At 33.0% G+C, this 24,162-nt stretch overlaps 1 protein-coding gene across 2 annotated transcripts in view; it reads left to right on the top strand.

Moving 5' to 3' along the window:
- Nucleotides 1–24,162, top strand: part of LOC132697019 (uncharacterized) — a 286,016-nt gene that overhangs the window by 670 nt on the left and 261,184 nt on the right. The window lies entirely within an intron of this gene.

The raw sequence follows: 24,162 nt of genomic DNA, 5'->3' as shown, positions 1-24,162 counted from the left end.
TTTTATAATGTAAGTTAACGCAGAGCAATGCCTTATAGAAGACAATATATCATGTCACTTTGGACCCTTATAACACGGAAGCGTCATCGATTGTAAATTTCCCATAGTGTAACATTTTTTTTTTACATTTATAGGATTGCAAAATTATCTCAGTACAATTATTACCTGACTTAAACTACTTTGATTCTAACCGGTTCATATAATTAACTTAGTTGTTGTATACTTTCATATACAACCACACAATTTATATTTTAAAATCAGTCATTTTTAATCAGTTAAATTTTTACTAGAAGTTTGACATGTTTTTTTATACTTGTCTTCAAAAGAAAAATGGGAGTTTGCTTGCCTCCTAATCCTCTAAACCTAAAGGAACATGACATGCAGATGTAGCGGTAGAGTCAAAAATAAATAACAATTAAACGGTCACATCGCAGTTGATGTAATTTTCACGTTGGAATTAATATACCGCTCATTAACATACGTGACCATTAAGCTGCGTCACATTTTTCGACGCAAAAAATTTTATACATTGCGGTTTAGATAATTTGTAACCATTACGGCCCAGTGCAACGTTTCATTAAAACAGTTCGTTTATTGACTTTACTAATTGATACTAGAAAAACATTTACTTTACTTTTTAGGTTACTTGATCACGGATGCAACCATAAGCAAATAACTAATTAGTTCTATAATATGAAGTAGCAACTGAAGTTTGGTTTTGCTATTTGTTTGTGTCCTTTTGTTGACCGTGACATCTTACATAGTTATAGCTTTTCTATTAATAAAATGATTTACACTAAACCGCCAAACTACTGAGTCCTGAGGCTCAATTGTTTAAATTGTGCATGTTTGGAAATTATTGCTGTTGTTTCAATGTAATTAATTAATTAAAATAATAATAGTAACATGTTTTGATATGAGCTTCTTTTCTTTCCCTTCTTTTTTTTTCTTTTTGTATTGCTTGCTTTTTGGTTTAATATTGAACCGTCTTAACATATAATTAATATTCGACGATTGTCATATTGTACTATTATAATTTTTGTTATTATAATTATCATTATAAATTTATACTTCGACATTTTTGACCTGTTAATCAACATCTCAACTTCAAATTTTTGTAATTTGGCTACTAGAAATTTTCATACGGACTGGTGCGTATATCAGGTTGAAATTTTCAAAATATAAAATATTTACGTATGCCAAACAAAATATAAATGTTCTTTTATTTGCTTAAACCAATCAAAGTAATTATTTTTTTAAATTAACGTTATTTATTTATAATACAGGGACAAACAGCCGAAAAGAGAAAACGAAAAATTGTGGAAACACACAAGACATTTTTTTGCAACAATCGTTGTTCATCTAATTGTTATGAATTTTTTAAATTTTGTTTGTAGCAGCTGTGTCGAATTTGAAATGTGCAAGTTATATTCGGCTCAATTCAAAGATTCAACATTCAAAATTTTATTATATTGATTTCAAAAAATAATAGAATGAATTGTTGTTTTCCTTCGACATTTCATGTCATTTGCTTAGCAAACATTGGTAATAAATAGTTTAAAAATGAGGTTGCTTTGCAACCATGTCAAATAAGTGAGAGTCGGAGATAATTAAAATTTAATCGAAAATTTCGAAATAATTTTGTATGCGCAGTTAAATCAAAATTCGTATTTAGAGCAAATACTCGTATGTATTTTCGGGATGACACTAACAAAACCTAAAAGAACGCCCTGTATACTTGAAATAAAATAACAACCGTGCCCCCGATACGAGTATCGCCTTTTCCACGATATGTTTCAAATGGCCCCAATTAAATGGCACAATCCTATCACGTGCCTGCCATAAAGAAAAACGGAAAATCTCAAAAGAAATAAGGGTGGAATGCGGTTGCTGTTTGCTTTTATTGAATACATTTCGTTACTGCCTTGTTTATTGAAATTTTCATTCGAAACTGTCCGTTATTTTTAAAAAGTTGACCGAATAATAAAATGTGCCGTATTTGCATATTGTTAAGAAAGTTCGACTTCGAAAAGAAAGCTGCTTGAAAGCCAATCTAGATCCCTGAAGGCCTCCCTAACTTGTTACCGGCGTTCTATATTATTCACCCAGAATAACTTTTTTTGACTCTAATGTAATTATAAATCATATTTCGGAGTCCCGGATATACCATTCATTTTAATATATAGTGTGATTCACGGCCTTATTAAATGTTCTATAGAACTAACAAATTAAACTTTTCCATATTGTCAGAATTAGTGATAATCTATATTGTATAATAATAGTTGTTTGCTTCAAGGTGGTAGACACTGATTCAGTAGAAATACTAAAAGGATGTCGAACTTCCATTGTCTTTATAATGAATAAAGACAATGGAAGTTCGACATCCTTTTAGTATTTCTAATAATAGTTGTATTTAATAATTTTACCTGCGGTTTATAAAAAAATAATAAATTATATGAGTATTTGTTTAGAAATTTTCGCAAATGAACTATAATATTTGCGTCTGCAAGGGATTCATAATCACCTTTTTTGCTCATGAGTTAGGAAATTCAAGTGTTTTAAGTTTGTAATATATCACAAAGCATCAAATGTAAAAAATGTAGTCTTTTCCTAATTTTAATAATAATGAAAAATATATTCCAAGGATCTCCACAACTTATATTATTTCTTTGGATAGATGCTTGCATTTTAGGTGATTTTAGGTATAACACAGAGCGCTCCACTACATGCATATTATTGGGACTTCATTATAACAGATACAAGTTGATTCAAAACTAAGTTATTTTTGGGTCATTCAGAGACATACAAGAAATTTTGTTTACATAATGGTCGCCAAAAAAAAATTCTTTATACTATTTTCTCTTCAAAAGTCGTAGGGGATAATAAAGTTTCATTTTTTTGTTCTCAGAAATTTACAGTTACTCATACTGATATTTTGTATGTTTAAATCGTCACTGCTTAAATTAATTTGATTAATTAATGTATTTTAATACCTGCTCCATGTATTAAAATACTCGATGCAGAACAGTTTTGGGACAGCTAAATTAGGTTTTGCGGCCATTTAAATGGCAGTCACGTCTTCGTAGTCGCGGTTGTTAGAGAATTATATATAACCTTGTTTCGCTTATAAATTTATTTGACAAAGTATGGAAAAATATATCACTGCGGTGCCTAGATTCCACTTCCGAAATCAGTTTTAATTAAAGGACAAAACTGAATTATTAAATTTTTTTCGTTTGTGCGCGAATTTTGAAAACGTTTCCAAAATTCTTAAGTTATATATTTTAAGATCATCTCATACACGGTTAAGGCGGAGCTTAGCTTTACATCTCAACTTATTTTATCCTATTCTTTAAATTTATATTTACATTTAGGTTTGTTCATGTTAATGCATACTCACATTATCTTAAATTATACGGGTTCTTCAATAATAGTCCAATGTTATAATTTACAACACAAAGTAAATATACGATCGTCTAATAAAATAAACCCTTAAATTTATAGACAATCACACTTAACCGATTATAACGAAATACGATACATACTAAAATTTATAGTTAAAATATTATTTAAAGTTAAAAAACGTATTTTGGAGTAGAATACATTTAATTCTTCGTTGAAAGAAAGTCCCCTTTAATTTCACTGGACAGATGAATAAAAAAAATTCACTGCCTTAACCTTACCTAAGGAGTAGGTTAACAAATAAGAAGAATGAAATATAAAATAAACCCTTAAATTTGACAATTACACTTAAGCGATACTAACGAATTACGATACATACTTAAATGTATAGTTCAAATATCATGTAAAGTTAAAAAACGCATTTTGTAGTAGAATACATTTTATTCTTCGTTGAAATAAAGTCGCTTTGATTTCACTGGACAGATGAATAAAAATAATTCACTGCCTTAACCTAACCTAAGTAGTAGGTGAACAAATAAGATTTTTAAAAAATGTGCCCTGCAGTGGTAAGAAAATGAAAGAAAAATTATTCTACTAAAGCATTTTAACTTTAAATTAGCTCTATCATAGAGTGCATACAGGAAAAATTGCAGATGAAACTATTTAGGCTGATATATATTCCTTTTTCTTACAAACCAAAATGAAATATTCAGCAGTAGTATCGTACAAAAGTAGTAAGTAATAAATATACAATTACATATAACTGTATTATTTCAACAAATTAATTGAGCTCCAATGGTACTATATATTACTGATTTGAATTTAATACTGTTTCGGGGAAAATTTCTTTTCACTGCAAATTCTAAATAATAAAAAAAATATATATTTTACCAGCTAATTAGAAATTCTATATTCAAATATATTACATTCTTAAAAAAACAAAGGACAGTATCCATGAGAGTTTTATTGAAAATGCCTAGGCACTTCTGGGTTCAAAATTGATTAAAAGAAATAACGGTTTTGAATGACTTGGAAAAATACGAACAATGAGTTGATTATTAATTTTTCTGAATTATCATTTTATTGACTTTGGCTCTGTAGTTGTAAATCCCCAAAGCCGCTCCATATATTTTTTAAAATACGTTGTTTGTGACAAACCCTCAAGCGAGATATTGGCAAGCAATTTTGGAAATGTAATTGGTATAACCACATATATTGTGAACGACTCAGACTCTTGTTGACGGGCCGATCCTGCTGCAGTCCTATTGACAGCATCTCGTCGGTATGGATTAAAACGGTTTCCGAAACATGCTAGTAAATCTCCTGCAAATGAATTATTCGTTGCATCTAAGTGCTATTTATACGGAAGGAGTGTTTAAGACGTCGCGGCGTCGGCCAATGAGCTGTGGAACCCCCTCTTATAAGCGCGATATTTGGGATTACGAGCGAATACCTGATTAAGGGTGCTTTAGAGTATTCTGCGTTTCATCGATTGACGTCAGTTTTTGAACCGACGAAATATGTATTGCGTTGCGAAGTTCTTGATTGGATGGTTGTTACTTTGTAAAATTTTAATCGTGTATTGATTTTCTCAAAAAAAAAAGTTAAAGATTTCAGATTCTTTCCCTCGCCTGGATATTATAAACGTATGAAAATTAGTTGGGTTGATGCTTTGAGGCCATAGTGATAGCCTTCTTATTGAAAAAGTAAGTTTGACACTTGCTAAAGTGAGAATAGAGGCGAGAAACATGGTCTTAAAAAAATTGTCATGACCTTTTTATGCCCAAGATTCATCTAACCAACGTTAAGTGACTCTAAAAGCCGTTACAAATTCAACCAGGCAAATCTGACGTTGAGTTGGCCTTAATTCAGCTTAATGAGTTCGCTCCAAATTTGCCTTAATTACTAGTTGATTCATCCCAATTGGTTCAATTGGTCTGCACTGGTTCGGGTTGTAATGTAATCCCTGTAACATTATCGGCATGTTTTGTCTCACGTGGTTGATTTGCACCCTTTATCGAATTACAGTTTCTACTTGTTATTTTCGAATTTCATTAACGGATTAATAATAAATATATGATCCTTGAAATGGTCTAATGGCCGAAAATGGTTTGCAATTAGAAAACAATTGTCAATATCGGGAAACAAACAACGAAAGCTTCAAATATTTCAAATTTCTTTTGATAGGAGGAATTATAAATATTTAATTGGATAATTACAAGAATTATTGGTAAATGGAGAGAACAATTGTGAAAAACATTTTATTCGTCTGCCTTCTTTGAAACCGAGAAAGTCTCGTTATAGTATTTACACGGAAGATCTAACGCCCAATTTATATCAAAGAGGGCATTGCCTCGACGAGGCAAACACGTTATTAGTGCCCTTTTTCGAGTAATCTAAGCTCGAGTAGCATCGATGCGTTACTAATTGCGTAACAACGTAATTGCAGGAACAACGCAGAGTACGCCTAGGAGGGAGGTGAAGAACGTTTGCACAAGATGTTTTACTGAAGACGCACCCAAAATCAAGAATTAATCCTTATTAGTTTAATTTTTATAATTTAATTAATTGGAAGAAACTTTGCCCAAAAAAAAAGAACAATTGCATATAGGCTTTTTGCATAAATATCGCCGTAAATTTTAATTACTGAAAAAGGGATGTCATTACTTTTTAATAGGAATGGTAACTAAGTGATAAATAACCGAAAAGGGATTTTGTTCAAATAAATTCCTTCACTTAATGTTCGCACAATGGCTAAACAAAAGCTTGACTTCGAGCGAAATTGCAAATGAAAATCCTGTGGCCTCGCCATTATTTTAGGTATATGGTATTGCAATGTGAGTGGCGTAAAAGTCACGATGTCAAATGTCAAAAATTTCAAAAATAAATATGCAAAAAAAATTAATTTCAAACGAGTGTGAAGGATCTGCATGTCTGCGTTTTTCTGTTTTTGAAGATGAAGGTGTATTTTTTAGTGGGAAACAACTAAATTTTAATGATACACACGAGCATCCCTTCTCTATGAGTGCATTTGGTCGTGAAAAATGTTGATTGAAAGTAACAGATTAGTAAAAGTTTTATGTCGTCAACCTACCAATTTCTGCGCAGTCAAGCGCAGTAGCGTCGTTTTTAATGTCGAATAGCGAACGAAGTAATAAGCTCGCTAAATTCGACATAATCTGAATGCGTCAACACGAGACTTAATCATTCGAAGCACGTCTGACTCTTAGCTGAATGTTATCTGACGGTGACAGTGTTTAATTAAAATAACGTATGGAATTTCCAGACAAGTGCGTCGAACCTAACGAGTTTCGGTAAAAATAATTAAGGATTTAATTCGTACAGCGCGGTGCGCACTATTAAAAATGGTCAATGTCAATGTCAAATGGGTCGAAAATCTTAAAGAAGTCTTTTAACTGGTGCTCTCTGTAAAAATGCGTGTGTTGTCATCACGTTCTAGGAGCACTGCATGGGGTATTAAGAACAACCAGTCATCATGCCCTTTGAGACCATTTCACACCCACCGCAATTGGACATGAGTGGAAAGTAGCTGCTGGTCGATATCCATGAAGTCGATTGGAGCTTGTGCGTTACAGTCATACCGTTCTCGGTTGGTTATGCTATTAACTAATGCACAAAGAAAGCTACGTCTGGAGTGATATCAAGGGATCCCTGCTGGAAGCAGAAGTGGAATCGAGTGGTTTCGAGTGACCAGTGACGCGATTGTTTATGAAATAAAGATGGTCGTAGAAGAAAGAAAGGTGCCAACTTCAATTTAGTCTGGAGAGTGGAATCAGACTACCTATAGTTTTGATAAACTGCAACATGAACGCTCAATTTTATATTAATAACGTGTTAAGCTAAGGTCATCAGATTTTCCGCCAATTCAACATGTATTGGATAGAGTGAATTTTTAACAATTCCCTTGAATAAATTTGAAAACATCATCGATTGTTATTCGTAGTTATCCCAAAATATTCCACCAAAGAAATTACGACAAAATATTTTTTTACAGCTTTATTTGAAAATGTTAATTCAAATTTATAGTTTTTAATAAAAATTGTTTTAGTCCTTTTATATGTTTTTTACACGTATATTCTGAATATTTTTTTAAATGTATTTTATTTAGTTCTTCATAAGTTCTTCATAAGAGATAGATAGAATATTATTGCATTGTTAGAGTGAGCGTAATTTCGGAATGGGACAGCACGTGGCGATTGCTATGGCCCGGCTGCTATCTACCGTTGCCTAGGCAACCAGCAGTACAGTGTTTCATTATTCTCATACCTCCAGGCAATTTGTACAAGTATGTATCCAAAAAGTATTGGTATCAAAATTATGAACCATGCATCACTGGCCCTCGCTGCAAGCGATCGAGTGGCTTCGGGTTCACGGGCGTCTCCGATCGGTCACTCTAACATTAATGACAACTATTATTAAACGAGTTTAGTAATTTTAAGATTATTAGAAACGACGAGATCCAGATCAGTAATCAGGAAAACAGAAAACACGTATTTTCTATGGTCTAAATAAATTTTTGAGGGCCGCGAAACGCACCCCACTTAACGTTTAACGTATTCCGTCCCCATACGAAAAATGTCGTCAAACTGCAGCTATTAATATTCCTGTTTGTGCGCCGTTGTGTGCAATTTCTAGTCGACTAAGTTGTCACGCCCGTTCTTACCCATTTTTCCTTGCCTGTTGTTTTATGCATTTTTCCATACTAGGGGAACTAACGTAACAGTTGATTTCAATTTTTCGCAAATGAAACACATCAGCCACAAGTCATTCATAAAACTGCCAATACACGATTGACAAGTTGAGTGAGGTGCTCTCAATCATGAACATTGGAAATAAAATTGTTCGATAATATTTCTATGCGACGATAGGTACTATCGTTGTGTTATAAATAAAATAGGAAATTTAAGATAAGTGTACGATTACAACGAGCTGTCAATATTCGTTATCGGCGTTATCACAAGTATAACATTTTTATAAATATATTTTATAAAGCAACTTGCGGATGAAAATATCAAATTTTATTTAAGTATTCATTGGTTTTCTAAAAATAATTGTTACAATTGTATAAACAAATGTGTGATTACAGTCACGTCAAAATATTAATGTCCCTCTAAAATACTAACCAACTATCCCATTGTCCCGAAATATCTACATTATTTCCGTAAACATCTAATTTTGTTACCTTATTTCAATTTTCCGCTCATCATTTGTCAGCGTTGGGGTCAGGACATATTTCCAATTAGGTCCCCTGTCTGCTATTAGGCTGTCCTCTGAAACAGACCGTCACAGATTCAGATTTAATTAATTTCGGACCTGTTTGCAGTGAATTTTCTAATTACGCACTTTGACGCTTATTGAGAAGGGTAGATAGACACTGTGCTATATCGAATTTATCCATCATACGTGCTGTACGGATAAGGAAACTTAATGGAGTTCTTGCAATCTAAGATTACAACCTCGAGTTGAACCCAAAGTTTTTTTCCTTCTGTTACCGGAGTTCCTTAAAATATCGTGACGGAATTTTATTTCACCTACTGCTATTTGTTATAAATCGGTGTATTATAAAAATCTTATTGCTATTATTATTAATATCCTAAAATCCACAGACAGAGCTGTACACATCAACTCTGTGGCTAAAGCTTTATATCATTAATAGGCCTTACATCAGATACAATAAATGCAATAAATAAAATATCACATTAAAAATGAAATGATTGAATTCAAACGTGCCCGAGCTAACATTATCCTACCTGAATTAAGAAATCCGATTTAACCACTATTAGTAATTGTTTTAGAAGTTTGTTTGAAACATTTATTTATTTGTAATATTTTTTTAATTTTAGTGTCAAATAACTTTTAACGCGAAATAGTACAAGGAAGACAGATCGAAATTATATTGAAAACTGTTTTCGTAGGGTTTTTGTCTCCTGTTTCTGTATTGTTTCAAAGCCCTTATGGAATTACAATTTTTTTAAAATGCATTATTTGTAGGAAATTGAAACAACTGATGCAATTGCCTGGCGCTAATAATATTGTGCATGTTTCGAGCAGGGATAATGCGCTTTGAAACCAATTCGTTGAATAAACACACCTTAATAATCGCGTTTGGAGTGTTAACTGCAACAACATCGAAAAAAACCCCCACGGTATTTTTAATGGCTCGCTACGCGGCGTTGAAAATTTGCTTTTATTGTGGAGGCGTTGGAAAATATTTGCTGATTCTCAAAATTTTTCGAGCGGGTAAAAATTTGTTTGCAATATTTATGTTCGAACCAGCGAAAACGTTTAAACTAAAAACAAATAAAATAAAATTTGTTTGCAAAGCAATAATGGATCGCAAAATCTTCAAATGGGTGCAGGACCGGCTTGATTGTAAACCACGGGGTGTTAACGCAGACTCCGCATTTTATTGCATGCTAGATTGCAATTTTTAATAAATTTTGACAATGTTTTTGCTTATATAGCCAATATCGAAAAGAAAAATCAACAAATTTTGTGTTACTTTTCAGCGAACTGCAAAAGGCGAGTTTTTTAAAATCATAGTACAATAAATCCGAGATTTTATCAGATTAAATCGTAATAATATTTACAAATCTTCTGGATTCCACCTGCGTCGGTAGTGGATGAATCGAACTTGCTGACGTTTCACCAATCATCCTGTTGGTTTCTTCGAATTTCAGTGAACCTCTGGAGGAGCCAACAACGAGAGATTCGTAAAAAGTAATTTTAATATTATTGTGTATACGAGCTGGATGGAAGTCTAATACTTTGTACATTATTTTGAAAAGAGCATTTATTTTTAGTATAGACACTTATTTTGTTTATTTTTAAAGTTGTACCAATTTAAAAAAATATTCCTCAACGTTATAAATAAAAGTACAATTCATAAATATTGATGATCAATTCAACCTCAAAGTTAAAGGAAATTTGTTCAAAGAAATTTTTGGGAAATTCTACACGTTTTTAATTCGTAAAGTGTTTGGTTACCCCGTAAGCTGTGATAGTCAAATTAAACTAAATTGCGCCTCTCATAAAGTCGCTTTTTGAAATTCTGATGCTAGTGACAGTAACAGAGTAGAAAATTTTCCAACTTATTGGAACTTTTCAAATCATCGTCGATCTATAACCATCTCTCGCACTCGCAAAATTCTCCTAATATCCGGCAACCAACTTTGATCATTTCGGAGATTACCGTGAAATATGGCAATTTAACAAATGATCCTACTAATTTAATTAGAACCCTTTGAAAAGGGCGGCTGTTAACCCAAAAAACATGACGGATGAGCCAATTTAAAATTGTTAAAAGGTCATTAAATAATGATGAGAGACAAATTCGCGTTCTACAAAGGGACTTAATAAAAATTTTTAATGGTTTTCGGAGCACGACCCTGATGAACATTTAAATCGTAATGAGGTTTAACGCCACAAGAAATTTGTTTTTAATTAGAACACGACGTTTCGCAAATTATTTAGGTCGGTTTTAAAAATAATTCGACCCGTTGGCGGGATTGAAATTTTTACAAGGTGTATCGGCTTATTAAACTTGGATGAATTTTTAATTTCTCAGCAAGGGATTCGGTATATGCGATATGGAAAACAATTAGGGTTTATTCAAGGGAAAACCGCTTTGGTTAATGGCTCCCTTTCTTGTTCTGGGGGAAAAATCAACAAAACGGAAATTAACTTTTACTTTTGGAAGTTAATCAGATAAATTTCTTACCCGGTTTATATTATACAAAAAAAAAATTTTTTTAGGAAAATCGTATCTCGCGAAAACGGTATTTAAGATATAAAATTTTATACGAACCGCATTGGAACAAACAATCGAGGTAGACGCCATATAAACAAGAACCGCTAAAAGTCGATTTCAGGTCGTTTTAAGAAATTGAATTTTTAGTTGAGGTCGCGCCGCTTGCATTGGAGTTTACTTTCGGGTAAAAGTTAAAATGTTGTTCAAACACACGGACCGTTTGGTTTCGTTTCATTAAAACTTATCGAAAGTTCTCGCAACTTTTCATTTCTAATTTATATTTTTTAATTAAATGTCGGGAATGATGTTTCGGTGCGTTTTCACGAATTGTCAGCTCCAGTAACTTTTTCTTTTAATAAAAAATCGATAGATTGATTACTTAAAGAATCACACATGTTTTTTTTCCTTAGTGCATCTCTGCAAGGGATGCTAATTCAAACCTTCAAAATAGTTATTTATATAGAATCCTTTCGTTTACAGGAGAATATTTATTAAAAATATAAATATCATGAATTATTTTAATTACACAAACTAATATTTTTATATTTGTAGAGAAATAGTATATTCTTAAATGTAAACCTATCTAAATAGGATAAATACTAACTAAATGTATTGTCAATATTGGTGATATTATGCTCTATATTCAAACTCCTTGCTTAGACACATATTGGAGAAGGTAAAGTAAAAAGTTTGCACATCGCTTGTTCCTGAATTTAGTTTCCTTATGTGGGTAAACAATTAGGCGATTGACAAATTCTAAACTCGAATATATCGAATCTCTGTAATTTTACTTTAAGTGAAAGTAATTTTAAGAAATCGCTTCCAACAACTAGAAGCGGGTTATTGTGTAACCAAATTTCTGTGTATTTCTTGTTTTAAAACCTATAATTTTTTCGAATCAAGAAAGGAATTGGCGAAAATAAGTTGTTTGATCAAAAACAACCACCAAACCTTGTCTAACAAAATTTCATTAAAGCAATAATCCTAAACTATAAGATTCGTTTTCCTCATAACCAGTTTGCTGATATGTCTAGTTGGTTTGGCAGTACATGACAATATTCAATTAAATCTATTTCATTTTCTGTAAAATAACAGATGTTCATTCTATTCTATCTATCTTTGGTGCATCCCTTTCCTTTTTGGATAGGGCGCTGCGTTCAGACCCTTCGATCCATTATTCCCGCGTTTTCACTCCCTCACCTAGTAGAGCTCTGTACTGTCAAGGAAGTACAGTACCTCTTTTATAGGGGGTTTGGATCGTTTCTCGGACTCAACGAATTGAGCTCCTAGTACTCTTAATTAATTAATGCGCAGCTGGTTAGGGGATGAATTATAGTTGTATCCTCTTCTAAACACAGCCTGCATATCTATGGAGGTGCCTTCTTAGATGGAAATCTCTGGTCCGAGATACGGTGTTGCCAAAATTAAGTCAGTAAACCCATATAAAACGCCAATAAATACAACAAATAACAGAGGTTCAAATTTAACGCTTAAGGTACTCCAGATGGTGCAAATTAAAAATTCGATTCAAGCCCAAGGTCTCTTCGACCAAACAAAAGCAAATGCAAACACATTTTCCCTCACTCCTCTAAATAAGCTCTGCACTCTGGAGAAAGTACTAATTAGGAGATGAGCACAGTCCACATGCGCTCTACATTATATGGAAGTGACTGTATCGACTGTACCCTTTCAGTTTCGCATTTACCGTACACTAGATACTTGCCGATTTAAACAGTGAATTCAAACCTTTAGCATCGGCGTTTCTCTGATTTACATTCTCGGTTTTCAGACTGCCTCTAGTATTAACTTAGATAACGGCTTGTCCCAGAATGCCAGTTTCTAACTACTGTCTGGTTTTCGGAACTGAATTTTGTCGGTTATGTGGTGGATTAAAACGAATTTCAGAAACTACCAAATAATCGTGTATAATAATTTAATCAAGACTTCAAAGCAGATATTTAACAGTGCAAGATTTTGATGTCAATTAGATAAGATTAGTAGAATTTTTACAAAACGATGACGTCAAAAATAGAATACAGCTATAGAAGGGACATATATGAAAATTTGCGTAGGAAATCAGAAAGTTTAATTATTTTGTCAAATTAGATTTTTCGGTAGCTATGTTGTATAGTTTAGTGCCATGCTAGAGAATACTAGTTGCAACAAGCAATACCTTATCCAACAAAAGCTCCTTCATTACATTTAATTTTATATTTACCCGCATATATATTGTTGTTTATTTTCTCTGGACGAGCCCTAAACTGTCGTATTAAATTGCGCGCCCTCCATTGGGTAGCATTTTGTTCCTAAATATCCCTACAAAAAAAACGCCTCGAGAGGTCTCCGCAAGTCGTAACTAACCCCCTAACGAGTATCCGGACGGGCTCAATCAACCCTGTCCGCCCTTAATCAGCGGGAAATAAGCAACAAATTGTCATCGAGTCGATTTCGCACTTCCCGCAAGTAGAGTATCGTTAATTCCGCACGTGACAGCCCTGTAACCGTTTCGCGTAAAAGGGCTTTTAGTAGACATTTCTAATCTGCTTTATAGATTAAGCGATAGATGTGATTAACTATCCCGCAATACAGGCTGTCCGAAACAACTAGATTAATGAAAGGGTTATTTAATAATGCGGTTCTAGTTAGATCTCTCCCAGGAGGCATAGCAGATTGAATGATAATTAGTATTTTAAAGATTTTTATATTTGGGTGCTGTGTCGTTTTTTTCACTTAGGACTGTTCCAGAACTTTCTCATACATGCGCAGTCATGCGATTAGGGAGCTATCTATAGCACTCTCCCATCGCTGACGAAACTGATTGGATTATTTTTGGCCCATACTCAAATCATTCCTTAAATTCTAATGTAATTTTTATTTGATGTTATGCGATGGACTTTGATTTTTTTTCCTTTTGTTAAAGACGAAATGGATTTGAACAACGATTTTACGAACTTCCAAAAACGTCATCAAAGTTAAGTTAGATTTAGATTTAATGTAATGACCATTCTTTTGATCGGGTAAAAACGGAGCACACGAAGTTGGTGTCGGGTGTGGGGTTTCAACATTACAAAAATCATCTTCCCATCAAGTTTCCATTTCTAATTCAGTTAAATATTAGACAAAGAACAGCTACCTTCGCAATAATTATTATCGATAAAACTTTGATGTTTTATAATTTTGTTTTTAGGTATTTAGGATTAAAAATTTACGATGGCAGAATTGTAATTATTGTAATTAAAGTTATCGTAAGTAATACTTGACTCAACAAGCGAGTAATAAGTATTTTCTCACCAATGTGAAGTGGTATTGATTTTAAAGGAGGATTAAACAGTACATTTTTTGGTTCAACTTATAGTGATGTGACTGTATAATTAATATTATGACATACGCAATCAAGTGAGTGAGTGAGAGTGATAAAATCCGGATCCCCTTAATAGAATTTAAAAGTCCGGTTGGTTAATAAAGAAATGTCTAATCGCGATTCCTATGTTGGGTCAGTCCATCAACTGACTTGAAAAACGCACTTTGTCGTTATGAAATTTATTATCTTTTTATCTTTACCGGATTAATAAATATTTGACGATGGCGGAATTGAATTTTCGAACGTCCATCCCCAAACAAAAAAAAAGTCCAATTTTATTGAACACCCTAAATTAGACAGACCTCGATGCCGAAGCCCTTTACCACGGACGGCCATACAATCGAAGTATTATTAAAGCTTCCGGTGCCGTTTTTGAACGAATCTTATAGAAATTTTACAAACGTAAGCCAATATTTTAGGTTTTAAGAATTCTCTGACTTACCGAACGTTTTATTGAAACCATAAATTTCCAGATTTCGCACACTACTTTTCCAGGTCACTACGGTTAAGCCTCCGGGAAAAGGACTAAAGGAGGGTTCTTTTAGCATACATCTTCCTTGTGCCTGGCATATTTGATGTTGATGATGATTTTATTTTATTTCTATTTTTTCTGGTTACGGGATCGGTTATTTTTCTCACGTCTCTTGCGCACACTACATTTCATCGAGTGAGTTGCTCAATAATTTTTAAACGAGTGTCAATATTGTATAATATCTAACATTACACATATATCTCAATGTAGAAATTAAATCTTTGTTAGAAATTAGATTTTATAAATCCAGTTTTTTGCACTTAAAAAATAAAAAAATAATGATAATTTTCACATTTTTTCCTTAACATACCTTATGAACCAAAATGTTGTAAAGGAGACTGCTGGCGTTTCAAAATACAATATAAGTTTTAATTTAGCACTTTCGACCATTTTGCTTTCTTTCATAGCATCAACAAAATGGTACACATAAACCCTTAATCTTCATTATCATATTATTAATAAATTATTTCCTTTTTAGTTTACCGATGTTATTTAATTTATTCAATTATTCAATTATTAATAGTTCCCACAAAACTACTGCCTTTCATTTATTATCTAAAACAATTTCCATGACCCCAATTCGCGATATTATGCTGCGCATTAAATTGGTTTTCATTTTCCAAAAAGGGAACGCGTTTACTCATCTTATCAGAAATAATAAACGTACCAAATTTATCTATATATTACTAGACGTATTTTTCGATAAATCTGTTGTGGCCGCACGCATAATGTATTAAAGTGGTTTCCTAAATGCTTCTAACTTTATTGAACATGCTGCTTTTACGTGATGACAATGCCTAAAGCGTGAAACTGGATATAAAATTTAATAACTTTCCTCATAAAAGATGCACAAACAGCCAAGTGAGTTAAAGTCGACAATCTTTAAAAATATTGATAAAATAGTTGCGTATAAATTGGGACGACTGAACAAAACCACTCCAATATCCTTCGTTGTATTATTGCAAATCTATATATTGCAACTTGTTGTATTATTATGTAATTTTTTTACGATGTTGTTGGATATGATTTCAGTATTTTTATTTTGGCCGCTAATATCAAGATTAAATTTATGGTATAGATGAATAACTCTTATCTGGTCTCGAATATATTATCAGTAGCTAGAATATTAGCGAATTAATTTGTAATTACCGAGAAGTGTTCGGATAAAATCGAAAACTATCTCTATATCGCCATTGTAGAAAAGTAGTTTAAGAATTTTTAAAACTTTTTAAAAATAGTATATTATGCAAAACTATTGATAATAATTGACTGTTCTAAGAAGTTTATTGCACCTCTACTCTAAAGTACTCAATTATGCACTGATGAAGCTTGCACAAAGTGTCAGTTTATTAGCCATTGTCGCTAACCAGTACGTGCGTTTCCGGTACTTTTAACATAGGTTTGGAAGTGGTCAAACCTTTTTATATTCATTCCGGTTGATATATCATAATATACTATTTTCTACGACCATTACATATTTTAAATACCACTCAAAAGGTTGCTGCAAACTCGTGACAAAAGTACCAGAAACGTTTGAATAGAAAAATGTACAGTTGCGATCAATACACAAAAACACCTGAAAATCATATTTTAGGCGGGGCTATATTTTATCGCAACACAATTATTTTATATTTTGCGCAAATCCCAACTAACTTCATCTCTTTAGCATTCAAATAACTAATGATTGGTAGGGAAACGGTTAAATCCGTGACGTTAAAATCAAAATAGTACTAAAAATGCTTAAAAATAATGCCAATTTTACATTATTTTCTAATTAGCGAACAAAAATTTGCTCAATCAAATTTTCTAGAAAAATCTAAATCTGAAAACTGATTTAACTAGTTTAATAATAGCACACGAATTCCAAACAATTTTTTTTCTATAAAGCAAAAAAATATGTTTATCGCCTTCCTGTCGGTATATTTTGCAGAAAAATCAAAGTAGCTGAAGTTTTCCACGTCGTGACAAATCGGCATATATTATATTTTATATCAGAAAAAGTTAATGAATGGTAGTCGTGGAACATAGTAGGCAAAAATAAAAAAGTATTGACACTAGAGGAAGTTAATGAATTCATAGGCGAGGCAGATTGTGAAACCTATTTGATATTTTAGGAACATTTCTAACGATTGTTTTAGGTATTTTTTAAATTACTAAATATTTTCATTGACTTCCTTTTGGGACATTTAAAAAATTGGTATTTCAGATGCTTGCCGCTGTGAGGAATGCACTAAAGTGGCACTATGACACGGAAGATAAAGATGGCCCGTTTAAGAAGGGCCTATACCCTATCTCGACACTTACGGGGGTTAAAAAACAATTGAAATGACCTTTATTTTTTTTTATATTCCTAATCGTAAGTTTTTTATATACAGTGTGGTAAAACGAAGTTACATTTTTTTTTTAAATAGAACACCCTATATTTCCAAAGATGATCGCTAATAAGTTCGAAACGGTGCATCACAGACCCGTACATCATGTATATCGTTGAATTTGTCTTTGAAGGGACTATCCAAAAATGCAATAAAATGTAGAGTATTCTACTTTAAAAAATATATATATTTTTTACCACCCTGTACATAAAGTGACGACTAAGAAAATAAAAAAAAATAAAGGGTTTTTTCATAGAAACTATTTCAATTTTTTTGTAACCCCCGTAAACGGGCCACCCTGTACCCGATACGAAAACGAATATACAATGAATTACTAGTTTTAAATTAAAAATTAGTTTAGTAAAACATCTAAAATCATAAAATTCTGATACCTACACTCGTAGCTATTTTCGGAGAACTTCAGCTTCAGTTTGAAGCAGTGTATCCTTCGACCGATACTTAGGAAACCTTGAAAATTCTATCAATTATAAAGTTTAAATATTAAATAAAACTTTTTACTCTGAAATTCCAGAAATGGACTACCTTTCAACCCCAAAACTCGCAAGACCACGAGGCGAGTCTAAATTATATTATATCTAAATTGATTCTTTGTGAAAATATACATGCTGCTCACTAAACTCTAGATCTCAGTAACGGTGTAAGTCCTATGGAACCGCCGTTGGTAAACAAAGAATCAACGTCGAAAAAATTTGTTGTCTTTCCGTTCCCCGTTTTCTGTTTTTTGATTTTTTTGACGATAACTTCCTAACAGTTTGAGTTAGACTGTTCAAATTTGAATCTATCGATTTAAAATTTGATGTACATATGGAGATTAACTCCCTAACGAAAGTCCAAGAATGCAAACGAAAAAATTCTTGAAAGAAAAATTCACGAGATCGAGTACTATAAATCTCCATTTTACATGACTATATAGCCCATTTAGATACTCAAAACCTTTGTAATTAAGGTTTTTACATATTGTAATAGGAGTCTTAAAGTTCCAGCTATCGACTTTAAATTTAACAGAAATGTAAAAGGCCATAACCACATCTAAAATGGGCGCAATCAAATCTCGCCAAGTATTGTTTTACAATTTTTGAAAATTTTTGTGGGTTATTTTGGCTTCCAGAAGAAAATATTTTCTCGGAAACTGTTGACCCGATCAGCAAATTTTTTATCCAGGATTCGCGGAAGATCCAGTGCTATAAGTTTTATTTCAAGGATTTTTTCGATTATATAACCCGTGTTTCAGTTATGGACGAAAATGCAAAAAAGACGCTGAAAATTGTTCTTTTCCAGAGTAAATTATTAGCCGTAAATCAAAATTCGTAAAAAATATGGTTAACTGGTTTAAACAGTATAATAGACCGCATCAAGAGCTATAATTTTTGTATTTACGGTTTTCGTCTATCGCTGTTTGTCGCGCTCAGTCTACACGCGATGACTTCATTGATTATTACGACGTAGTTTTAGAAAAAACAATTATTTTCTCGAAAACCATTTTCTCCAGTGCAAAAATTCATGGGCCATCGTCGAATATTTTTATTTATCAATAAAATCAAAGTTTTCGTTTGTGTGGGTAAATTATTGGCCTTAAATTGAAAACGGCAAATAATGAGATAATTTGATTTAAGCAGTATCCTAAACTGTACCGAGAACTACAATTTTTAATTTAGTTTTCATCCATCACACAGAATGTGCGAGGTATTTGAAAAAATGTCAATGCAAACCGCTATTACTGGTACAAATTTTTATATTTATCAACGTTTGCCCTTGACATTGAAGTTCTGCGACCTTGAAAGACACTTTATGCAGGGTGAAGCGGCTTATATATTATTACATTAGATATAAATATTGGTTCATTTTTAAAAATTAATTTCGGTTTTATGATGAAAAATTGTAATGAATTGGCAATTGACATTATAAAAGTAATGTATTGCCCCCTTGTTCGATCTCAACTTGAAAATGCAACACGAATTTGGTCACCTGCTTATGATCAGTGCATTGATTCCCTTGTGAAGGTTCAGTTCTTGAGTCATGTAATTTTAAGTTGGGAATGCCAGCTGCAAACCTGGACACAAAAGCAATATAGCAAGGTTAAATCTAAAAACACTACATGATGGAAGAATTTAGTTCGATTTAGTATTAATCTTTAAATTTTCTAATAATATTAAATAAATGCCCTGGACTACTACACAGAATTAGCCTAAACATACCACAACGTAGCTTGAGAACTTTTGAACTTTTTCACATAAATTTTTATTATACATATTATGGTTATAATAACCTGTTCGATAGAGCTTTACAATTTTTAAATGAGCACAGTGATATAGATTCTTTTAACTTAATTTTAATTTTTGAGACCGCTGCGCGAAATAAGGATCTGGTGCTTTTTCCATAACACTCTATTAAGTTTTTAAGACACGATGTTTAAGATCTCGATCGTTGTATTTAAACGCAACAAGACACCAGCCTTGCGTACTGTATCAGTCCAGCAAATCCTAGGTATGCGACGATAAACCCACATTCCAAAAGTTTCATAAAGCAAGAAGGGAAATTTGTAGCATTTGTAGCGTATTTCCTGTTCAACGTCCCATTCACTGTTCAGACAATATCCGAGGTAATCAATTATTTTTATATTTTTTGTCTAACTGACAATAATGTGGATTTAAAGCGTCACTGCTAAGATTGGACTGTAACTATAAGGTATGAACTGCACTTTTTTTGTGTTATTTGAGCATATATCCAGATATATTTTTAATATCTTAAGAACATCTTAATATTTATGCTTATAATGAGGAGATTTCGTAAGTTTCATAAATAACATAAAATAAACTTAGGTAGTGCAATTTATCATATTTCATACCGGGTGACACAGGAAAGTGGGAACACTAGAACTTTTAGACGGCTTGAGATAGCGATTTGAAATTTGTAAGGGTTAATATAGGCCGAATGTCCAATTTTTTGACAATATGTAGTCAATAGTTACACTTCCGGTTTGAGCAGAAACGACAATAACTTTCGAATTTTAAATGTTTACATATATTTCTTTGCATGAAAATGAGAAATCCACAAAATATATTTTTTTCAATTTTATTATAAGTGAACAAATGGAAATCATTGTTCTGCGTTCTAGCTGCGTCGCTAAGAGAAGTGACATTCGAATTAGACATCTCAAGAGAATCTGTGAGAAGAATTAGATGATTTACCTCTTGTCGCGACATTAAATATATATTTTCAGCAGGATGGCCTGCCTCCCCATAATTTTAGAGATGTCACTGACCACTACGTCATGTTTATAGGGATAGACTAATCTCAACACACGGTCCAGTCAATTGGCCCCCACGGTCACCGGACTTGATATCGTTAGATTTTTGTGTTTGGGGGTATGTGAAAGACCCTGTTTATGTATACTCTAGTGTTGGACGTACAAGAATTGCAGCGAAGAATATCGTCTGCATTTGATAGTATAACTCCGGAAATGTTAGGAAGAGTTACAGCGAATATAATTTCTAGCGCCTTGGAATGTCGTATACAAGAAGGATGATAATTTGAAAACAATCTATGAAAGTTTCATCTTAAAATAAATTGGTTATTAAGTAAATATCTATCGCACTTATTTAATTGAAATAAATACAAAACTCCAGTTTCAAAATAAATGAATGTGGTGTTTTGTGTCAATGTAAAACTTGTCCTATAGTAACACACGTTGATATACCACTTTCAAATTGATTCTACCGACATTTTTGAGGTTTTATTCTCATCAGATTTTATAATTTGAACCTACTTTTCAAAACGAGAAACTTTTATTATATAATATCACAGGTCAACAAATTGCGGCTTAAATATAAACAAAGATGATTTGATTCTCAACTCGCCTTTCAGCCTATCTCTTTGTCTTGAGAATTGACAAAGCGATCTTTTTTAGTGACTATCGTGAGCAGTTATGCACGGCTGAACAAATCCATCAGTTCTTTAAGGAAGTTGCAAAAAAAATAGAAAAGAATACGAAAAGAACACACGGGCCCAGTTTTGCAAACGTTTTACGAAGCAGCAGAATCGAACACAAAGGACCTTATGATACTAAATTATATTTACGTTTATAGTAAAAGAAGGACAAATTTAGACCGTAACTTTTTAAGTTGCCTAACGCGACTTGCCGGGAAGCCTTAGGGGTCCAACTATTTCCGCCAAACGACAAATTTAATACCGTACCCGAAAAATTCCGAGGTTATTTATTTCGTTTCCGATAGTTTCGGGCGTCTAAATACTTCCGCGCTACGAGAGTTCGTTTTCGAACATCTCTAAAACTAAAACCGGCCATTTCCGCCGTTACCGAACGTCAAATATATAAATTACTCTGTTTCATTTTGGTTGCTTCGGATGTCAGCGGGAGAACTTGTCAATAAAGCGGTACTCATCAATTACTTTTTGCCTGTCGAATTACGCTTTTTAGATGGTCGCTCCCGGATGGGACGATGGAGAGAGAGAGCTTTAATTTCGACGAATATCGGATCGATGCGTCTGACAGTTTTGTAAATCAAATTTCGGACCCGTCGATATTGGGCGGTGTCGCTATTAACGCATTGACTAATTTCTACGCCGATTATTTGTAAAATTGGAAAATACTCTAGCGAGCAAAGAAAAAAATGGGTTACTAATTATCAAAACTATGTTGTTTATCGTGAGACTGAAAAGAAAATTGTATTTCGTTTAAACGCATTCTATTAATATAAACCGCAAATTCCAAATATGTTTGCTTTATGTCGTAGATCACTTCATCTACAATCTTGCCTATTTTTGATATTTTAAGACGCCCAGCCAACAATTTTTCCATGTGACATAAACGGGTTAAATCAACATTCTTCCGAGTGACGCTTTAGTTTTCCAATCACCTCTTTTAAATTTTTAAATTTCGATTCAGTACAATACCTTTATTAGAAAAGCGTTAGTGTGTATGCAGAAGAACATCATATATTTGAGTGCACACTGAAAAGGAACGACGCACAAAGTTTCTGTCGCCGACGTTGTTGGGCCATTGCTTTTTTATTTCTTATTGTCTTGGAAACGTCTACTAATGATATGTATTATAAGCATTTGATATCTTATGAAACTGCCGTTTTTGTTTTAAATATGGTATCCTAAATAATTAATTTTCAACTGAGTAATTTTTCATGTTAAACAAACCGATGTACCATGCTGTGATTCGGACTTTATCGAGAAATCAAACTTGCATTTTACTCGATATTTGCACTCTAATACTAACTCAGCCAGTTAAGTATAAGAATTAATAATATATTATGCAACAAGTGCGGTAAATGGCAAGTTTTTCTACTCCCGTCTGTATAATGCCTAATGACACACCAACCTAGCGTGCGGAAAGCGACACTTTACCACGTCAGTTCCGTTTACCACGGATCCCAACCATTTCGGCCATTTCCGGGATTTTACCGCACGGGTTTGGGAGCAATCGGATATTTTCGGAGATATTTCCCACCCTTTGAATTTTGACGTTTGTCAATTCTTCGCCTTGTTTTGCGAAAATGTTCCCAAAAACTAACGGTCGTAGAAAAAGTATAGTATGCAACACTTTCCGTAAACTTTTTAAGTCACTCTTTTATTAAACACTCGCTTCGCTGCGTTCCGTTCTTATCAAATAAAATCGTGAGTCCAATTCCGTTTACCGCACTTGTTGCATAATATACTATTACTGAAAGTGGGTACTGATATGACAGTCAGAAATGAAAAACGTCAAAATTCAAGGTGTGGAAAATATCTCCGAAAACATCCGATTGCTCCTAAACCCGTGCGGTAAAATCTCGGAAATGTCCGAAATGGCTCGGATCCGTGGGAAATTAAACTGACTTGGTAAAGTGACGCTTCCCGCCAGACGCCAGATCTGAGTTATTAGGCATCTTACAGACGGGAGTAGAAAAAGACCATTTTACTCACGGAGCTAAATGCTTAATAACCGAGTGATTGAAGAAGTTTATCAACGTGTTGCATACTATACTTCTTCTGTGAGTATTAGCTCTTGGATACATTATTACAGAATAGTATAATTAGGAATTCCTAAGAAGTTGTCGGAAGAAAACAAATGCCTATATGTCTCTGATAAAATTGCTTACTATTCTCGGTTACGACTTTTTCCCAATTCTTACGGAATTTTAATACTACCAAAATACTTGGCACGACTAGTTAGCAATTTTGTTATTTTTACTATTTCGACAATTTTAAAAACATTTATAGCTAAGTATTCATTACTTTAGTGCAAGAAAGAAGATTGCTGTGGGATGAAATATGCATAAGATGGTGTTAATGATAATGCATTTATTCCTAATCAAAGTGTCAATTTTTTAAAAACCAGCTCCTTCTTAGAAATCGATTTATACACGGCAAAAAAGGTAATACACCACAATATTTTACTTAAAATGGAATGGAAGAAAATGAAATATTAAGTCCAACAAGTAATAAAGACGACCCTCAAATAGAAATTGCCATCCCCCACAAATGACAAGCAAAACCCAGCAACAGGAAAGGAAAACTCAAATAAAGCTAATACCTACGAAAAAACAAAAACCTGTAACCATTTCGCAATTTGCAAGTACTTATGCATATCGAAAAAGGAACAGTTTAAGCAGCAATTGATAAAAATGATTATGCACGAATATGAATTTTTTGTCACCGGCGTGTAGTTCCACCTCAACAGGATATTCACACCTAA

This window comes from Cylas formicarius, unplaced genomic scaffold, assembly GCF_029955315.1.
Source record: "Cylas formicarius isolate icCylForm1 unplaced genomic scaffold, icCylForm1.1 PGA_scaffold_1__22_contigs__length_36826433, whole genome shotgun sequence".
NCBI lineage: Eukaryota > Metazoa > Arthropoda > Insecta > Coleoptera > Brentidae > Cylas > Cylas formicarius.
The sequence above is the reverse complement of the archived record's forward strand: the minus strand, read 5'-3'. Positions and strand labels throughout refer to the sequence as shown.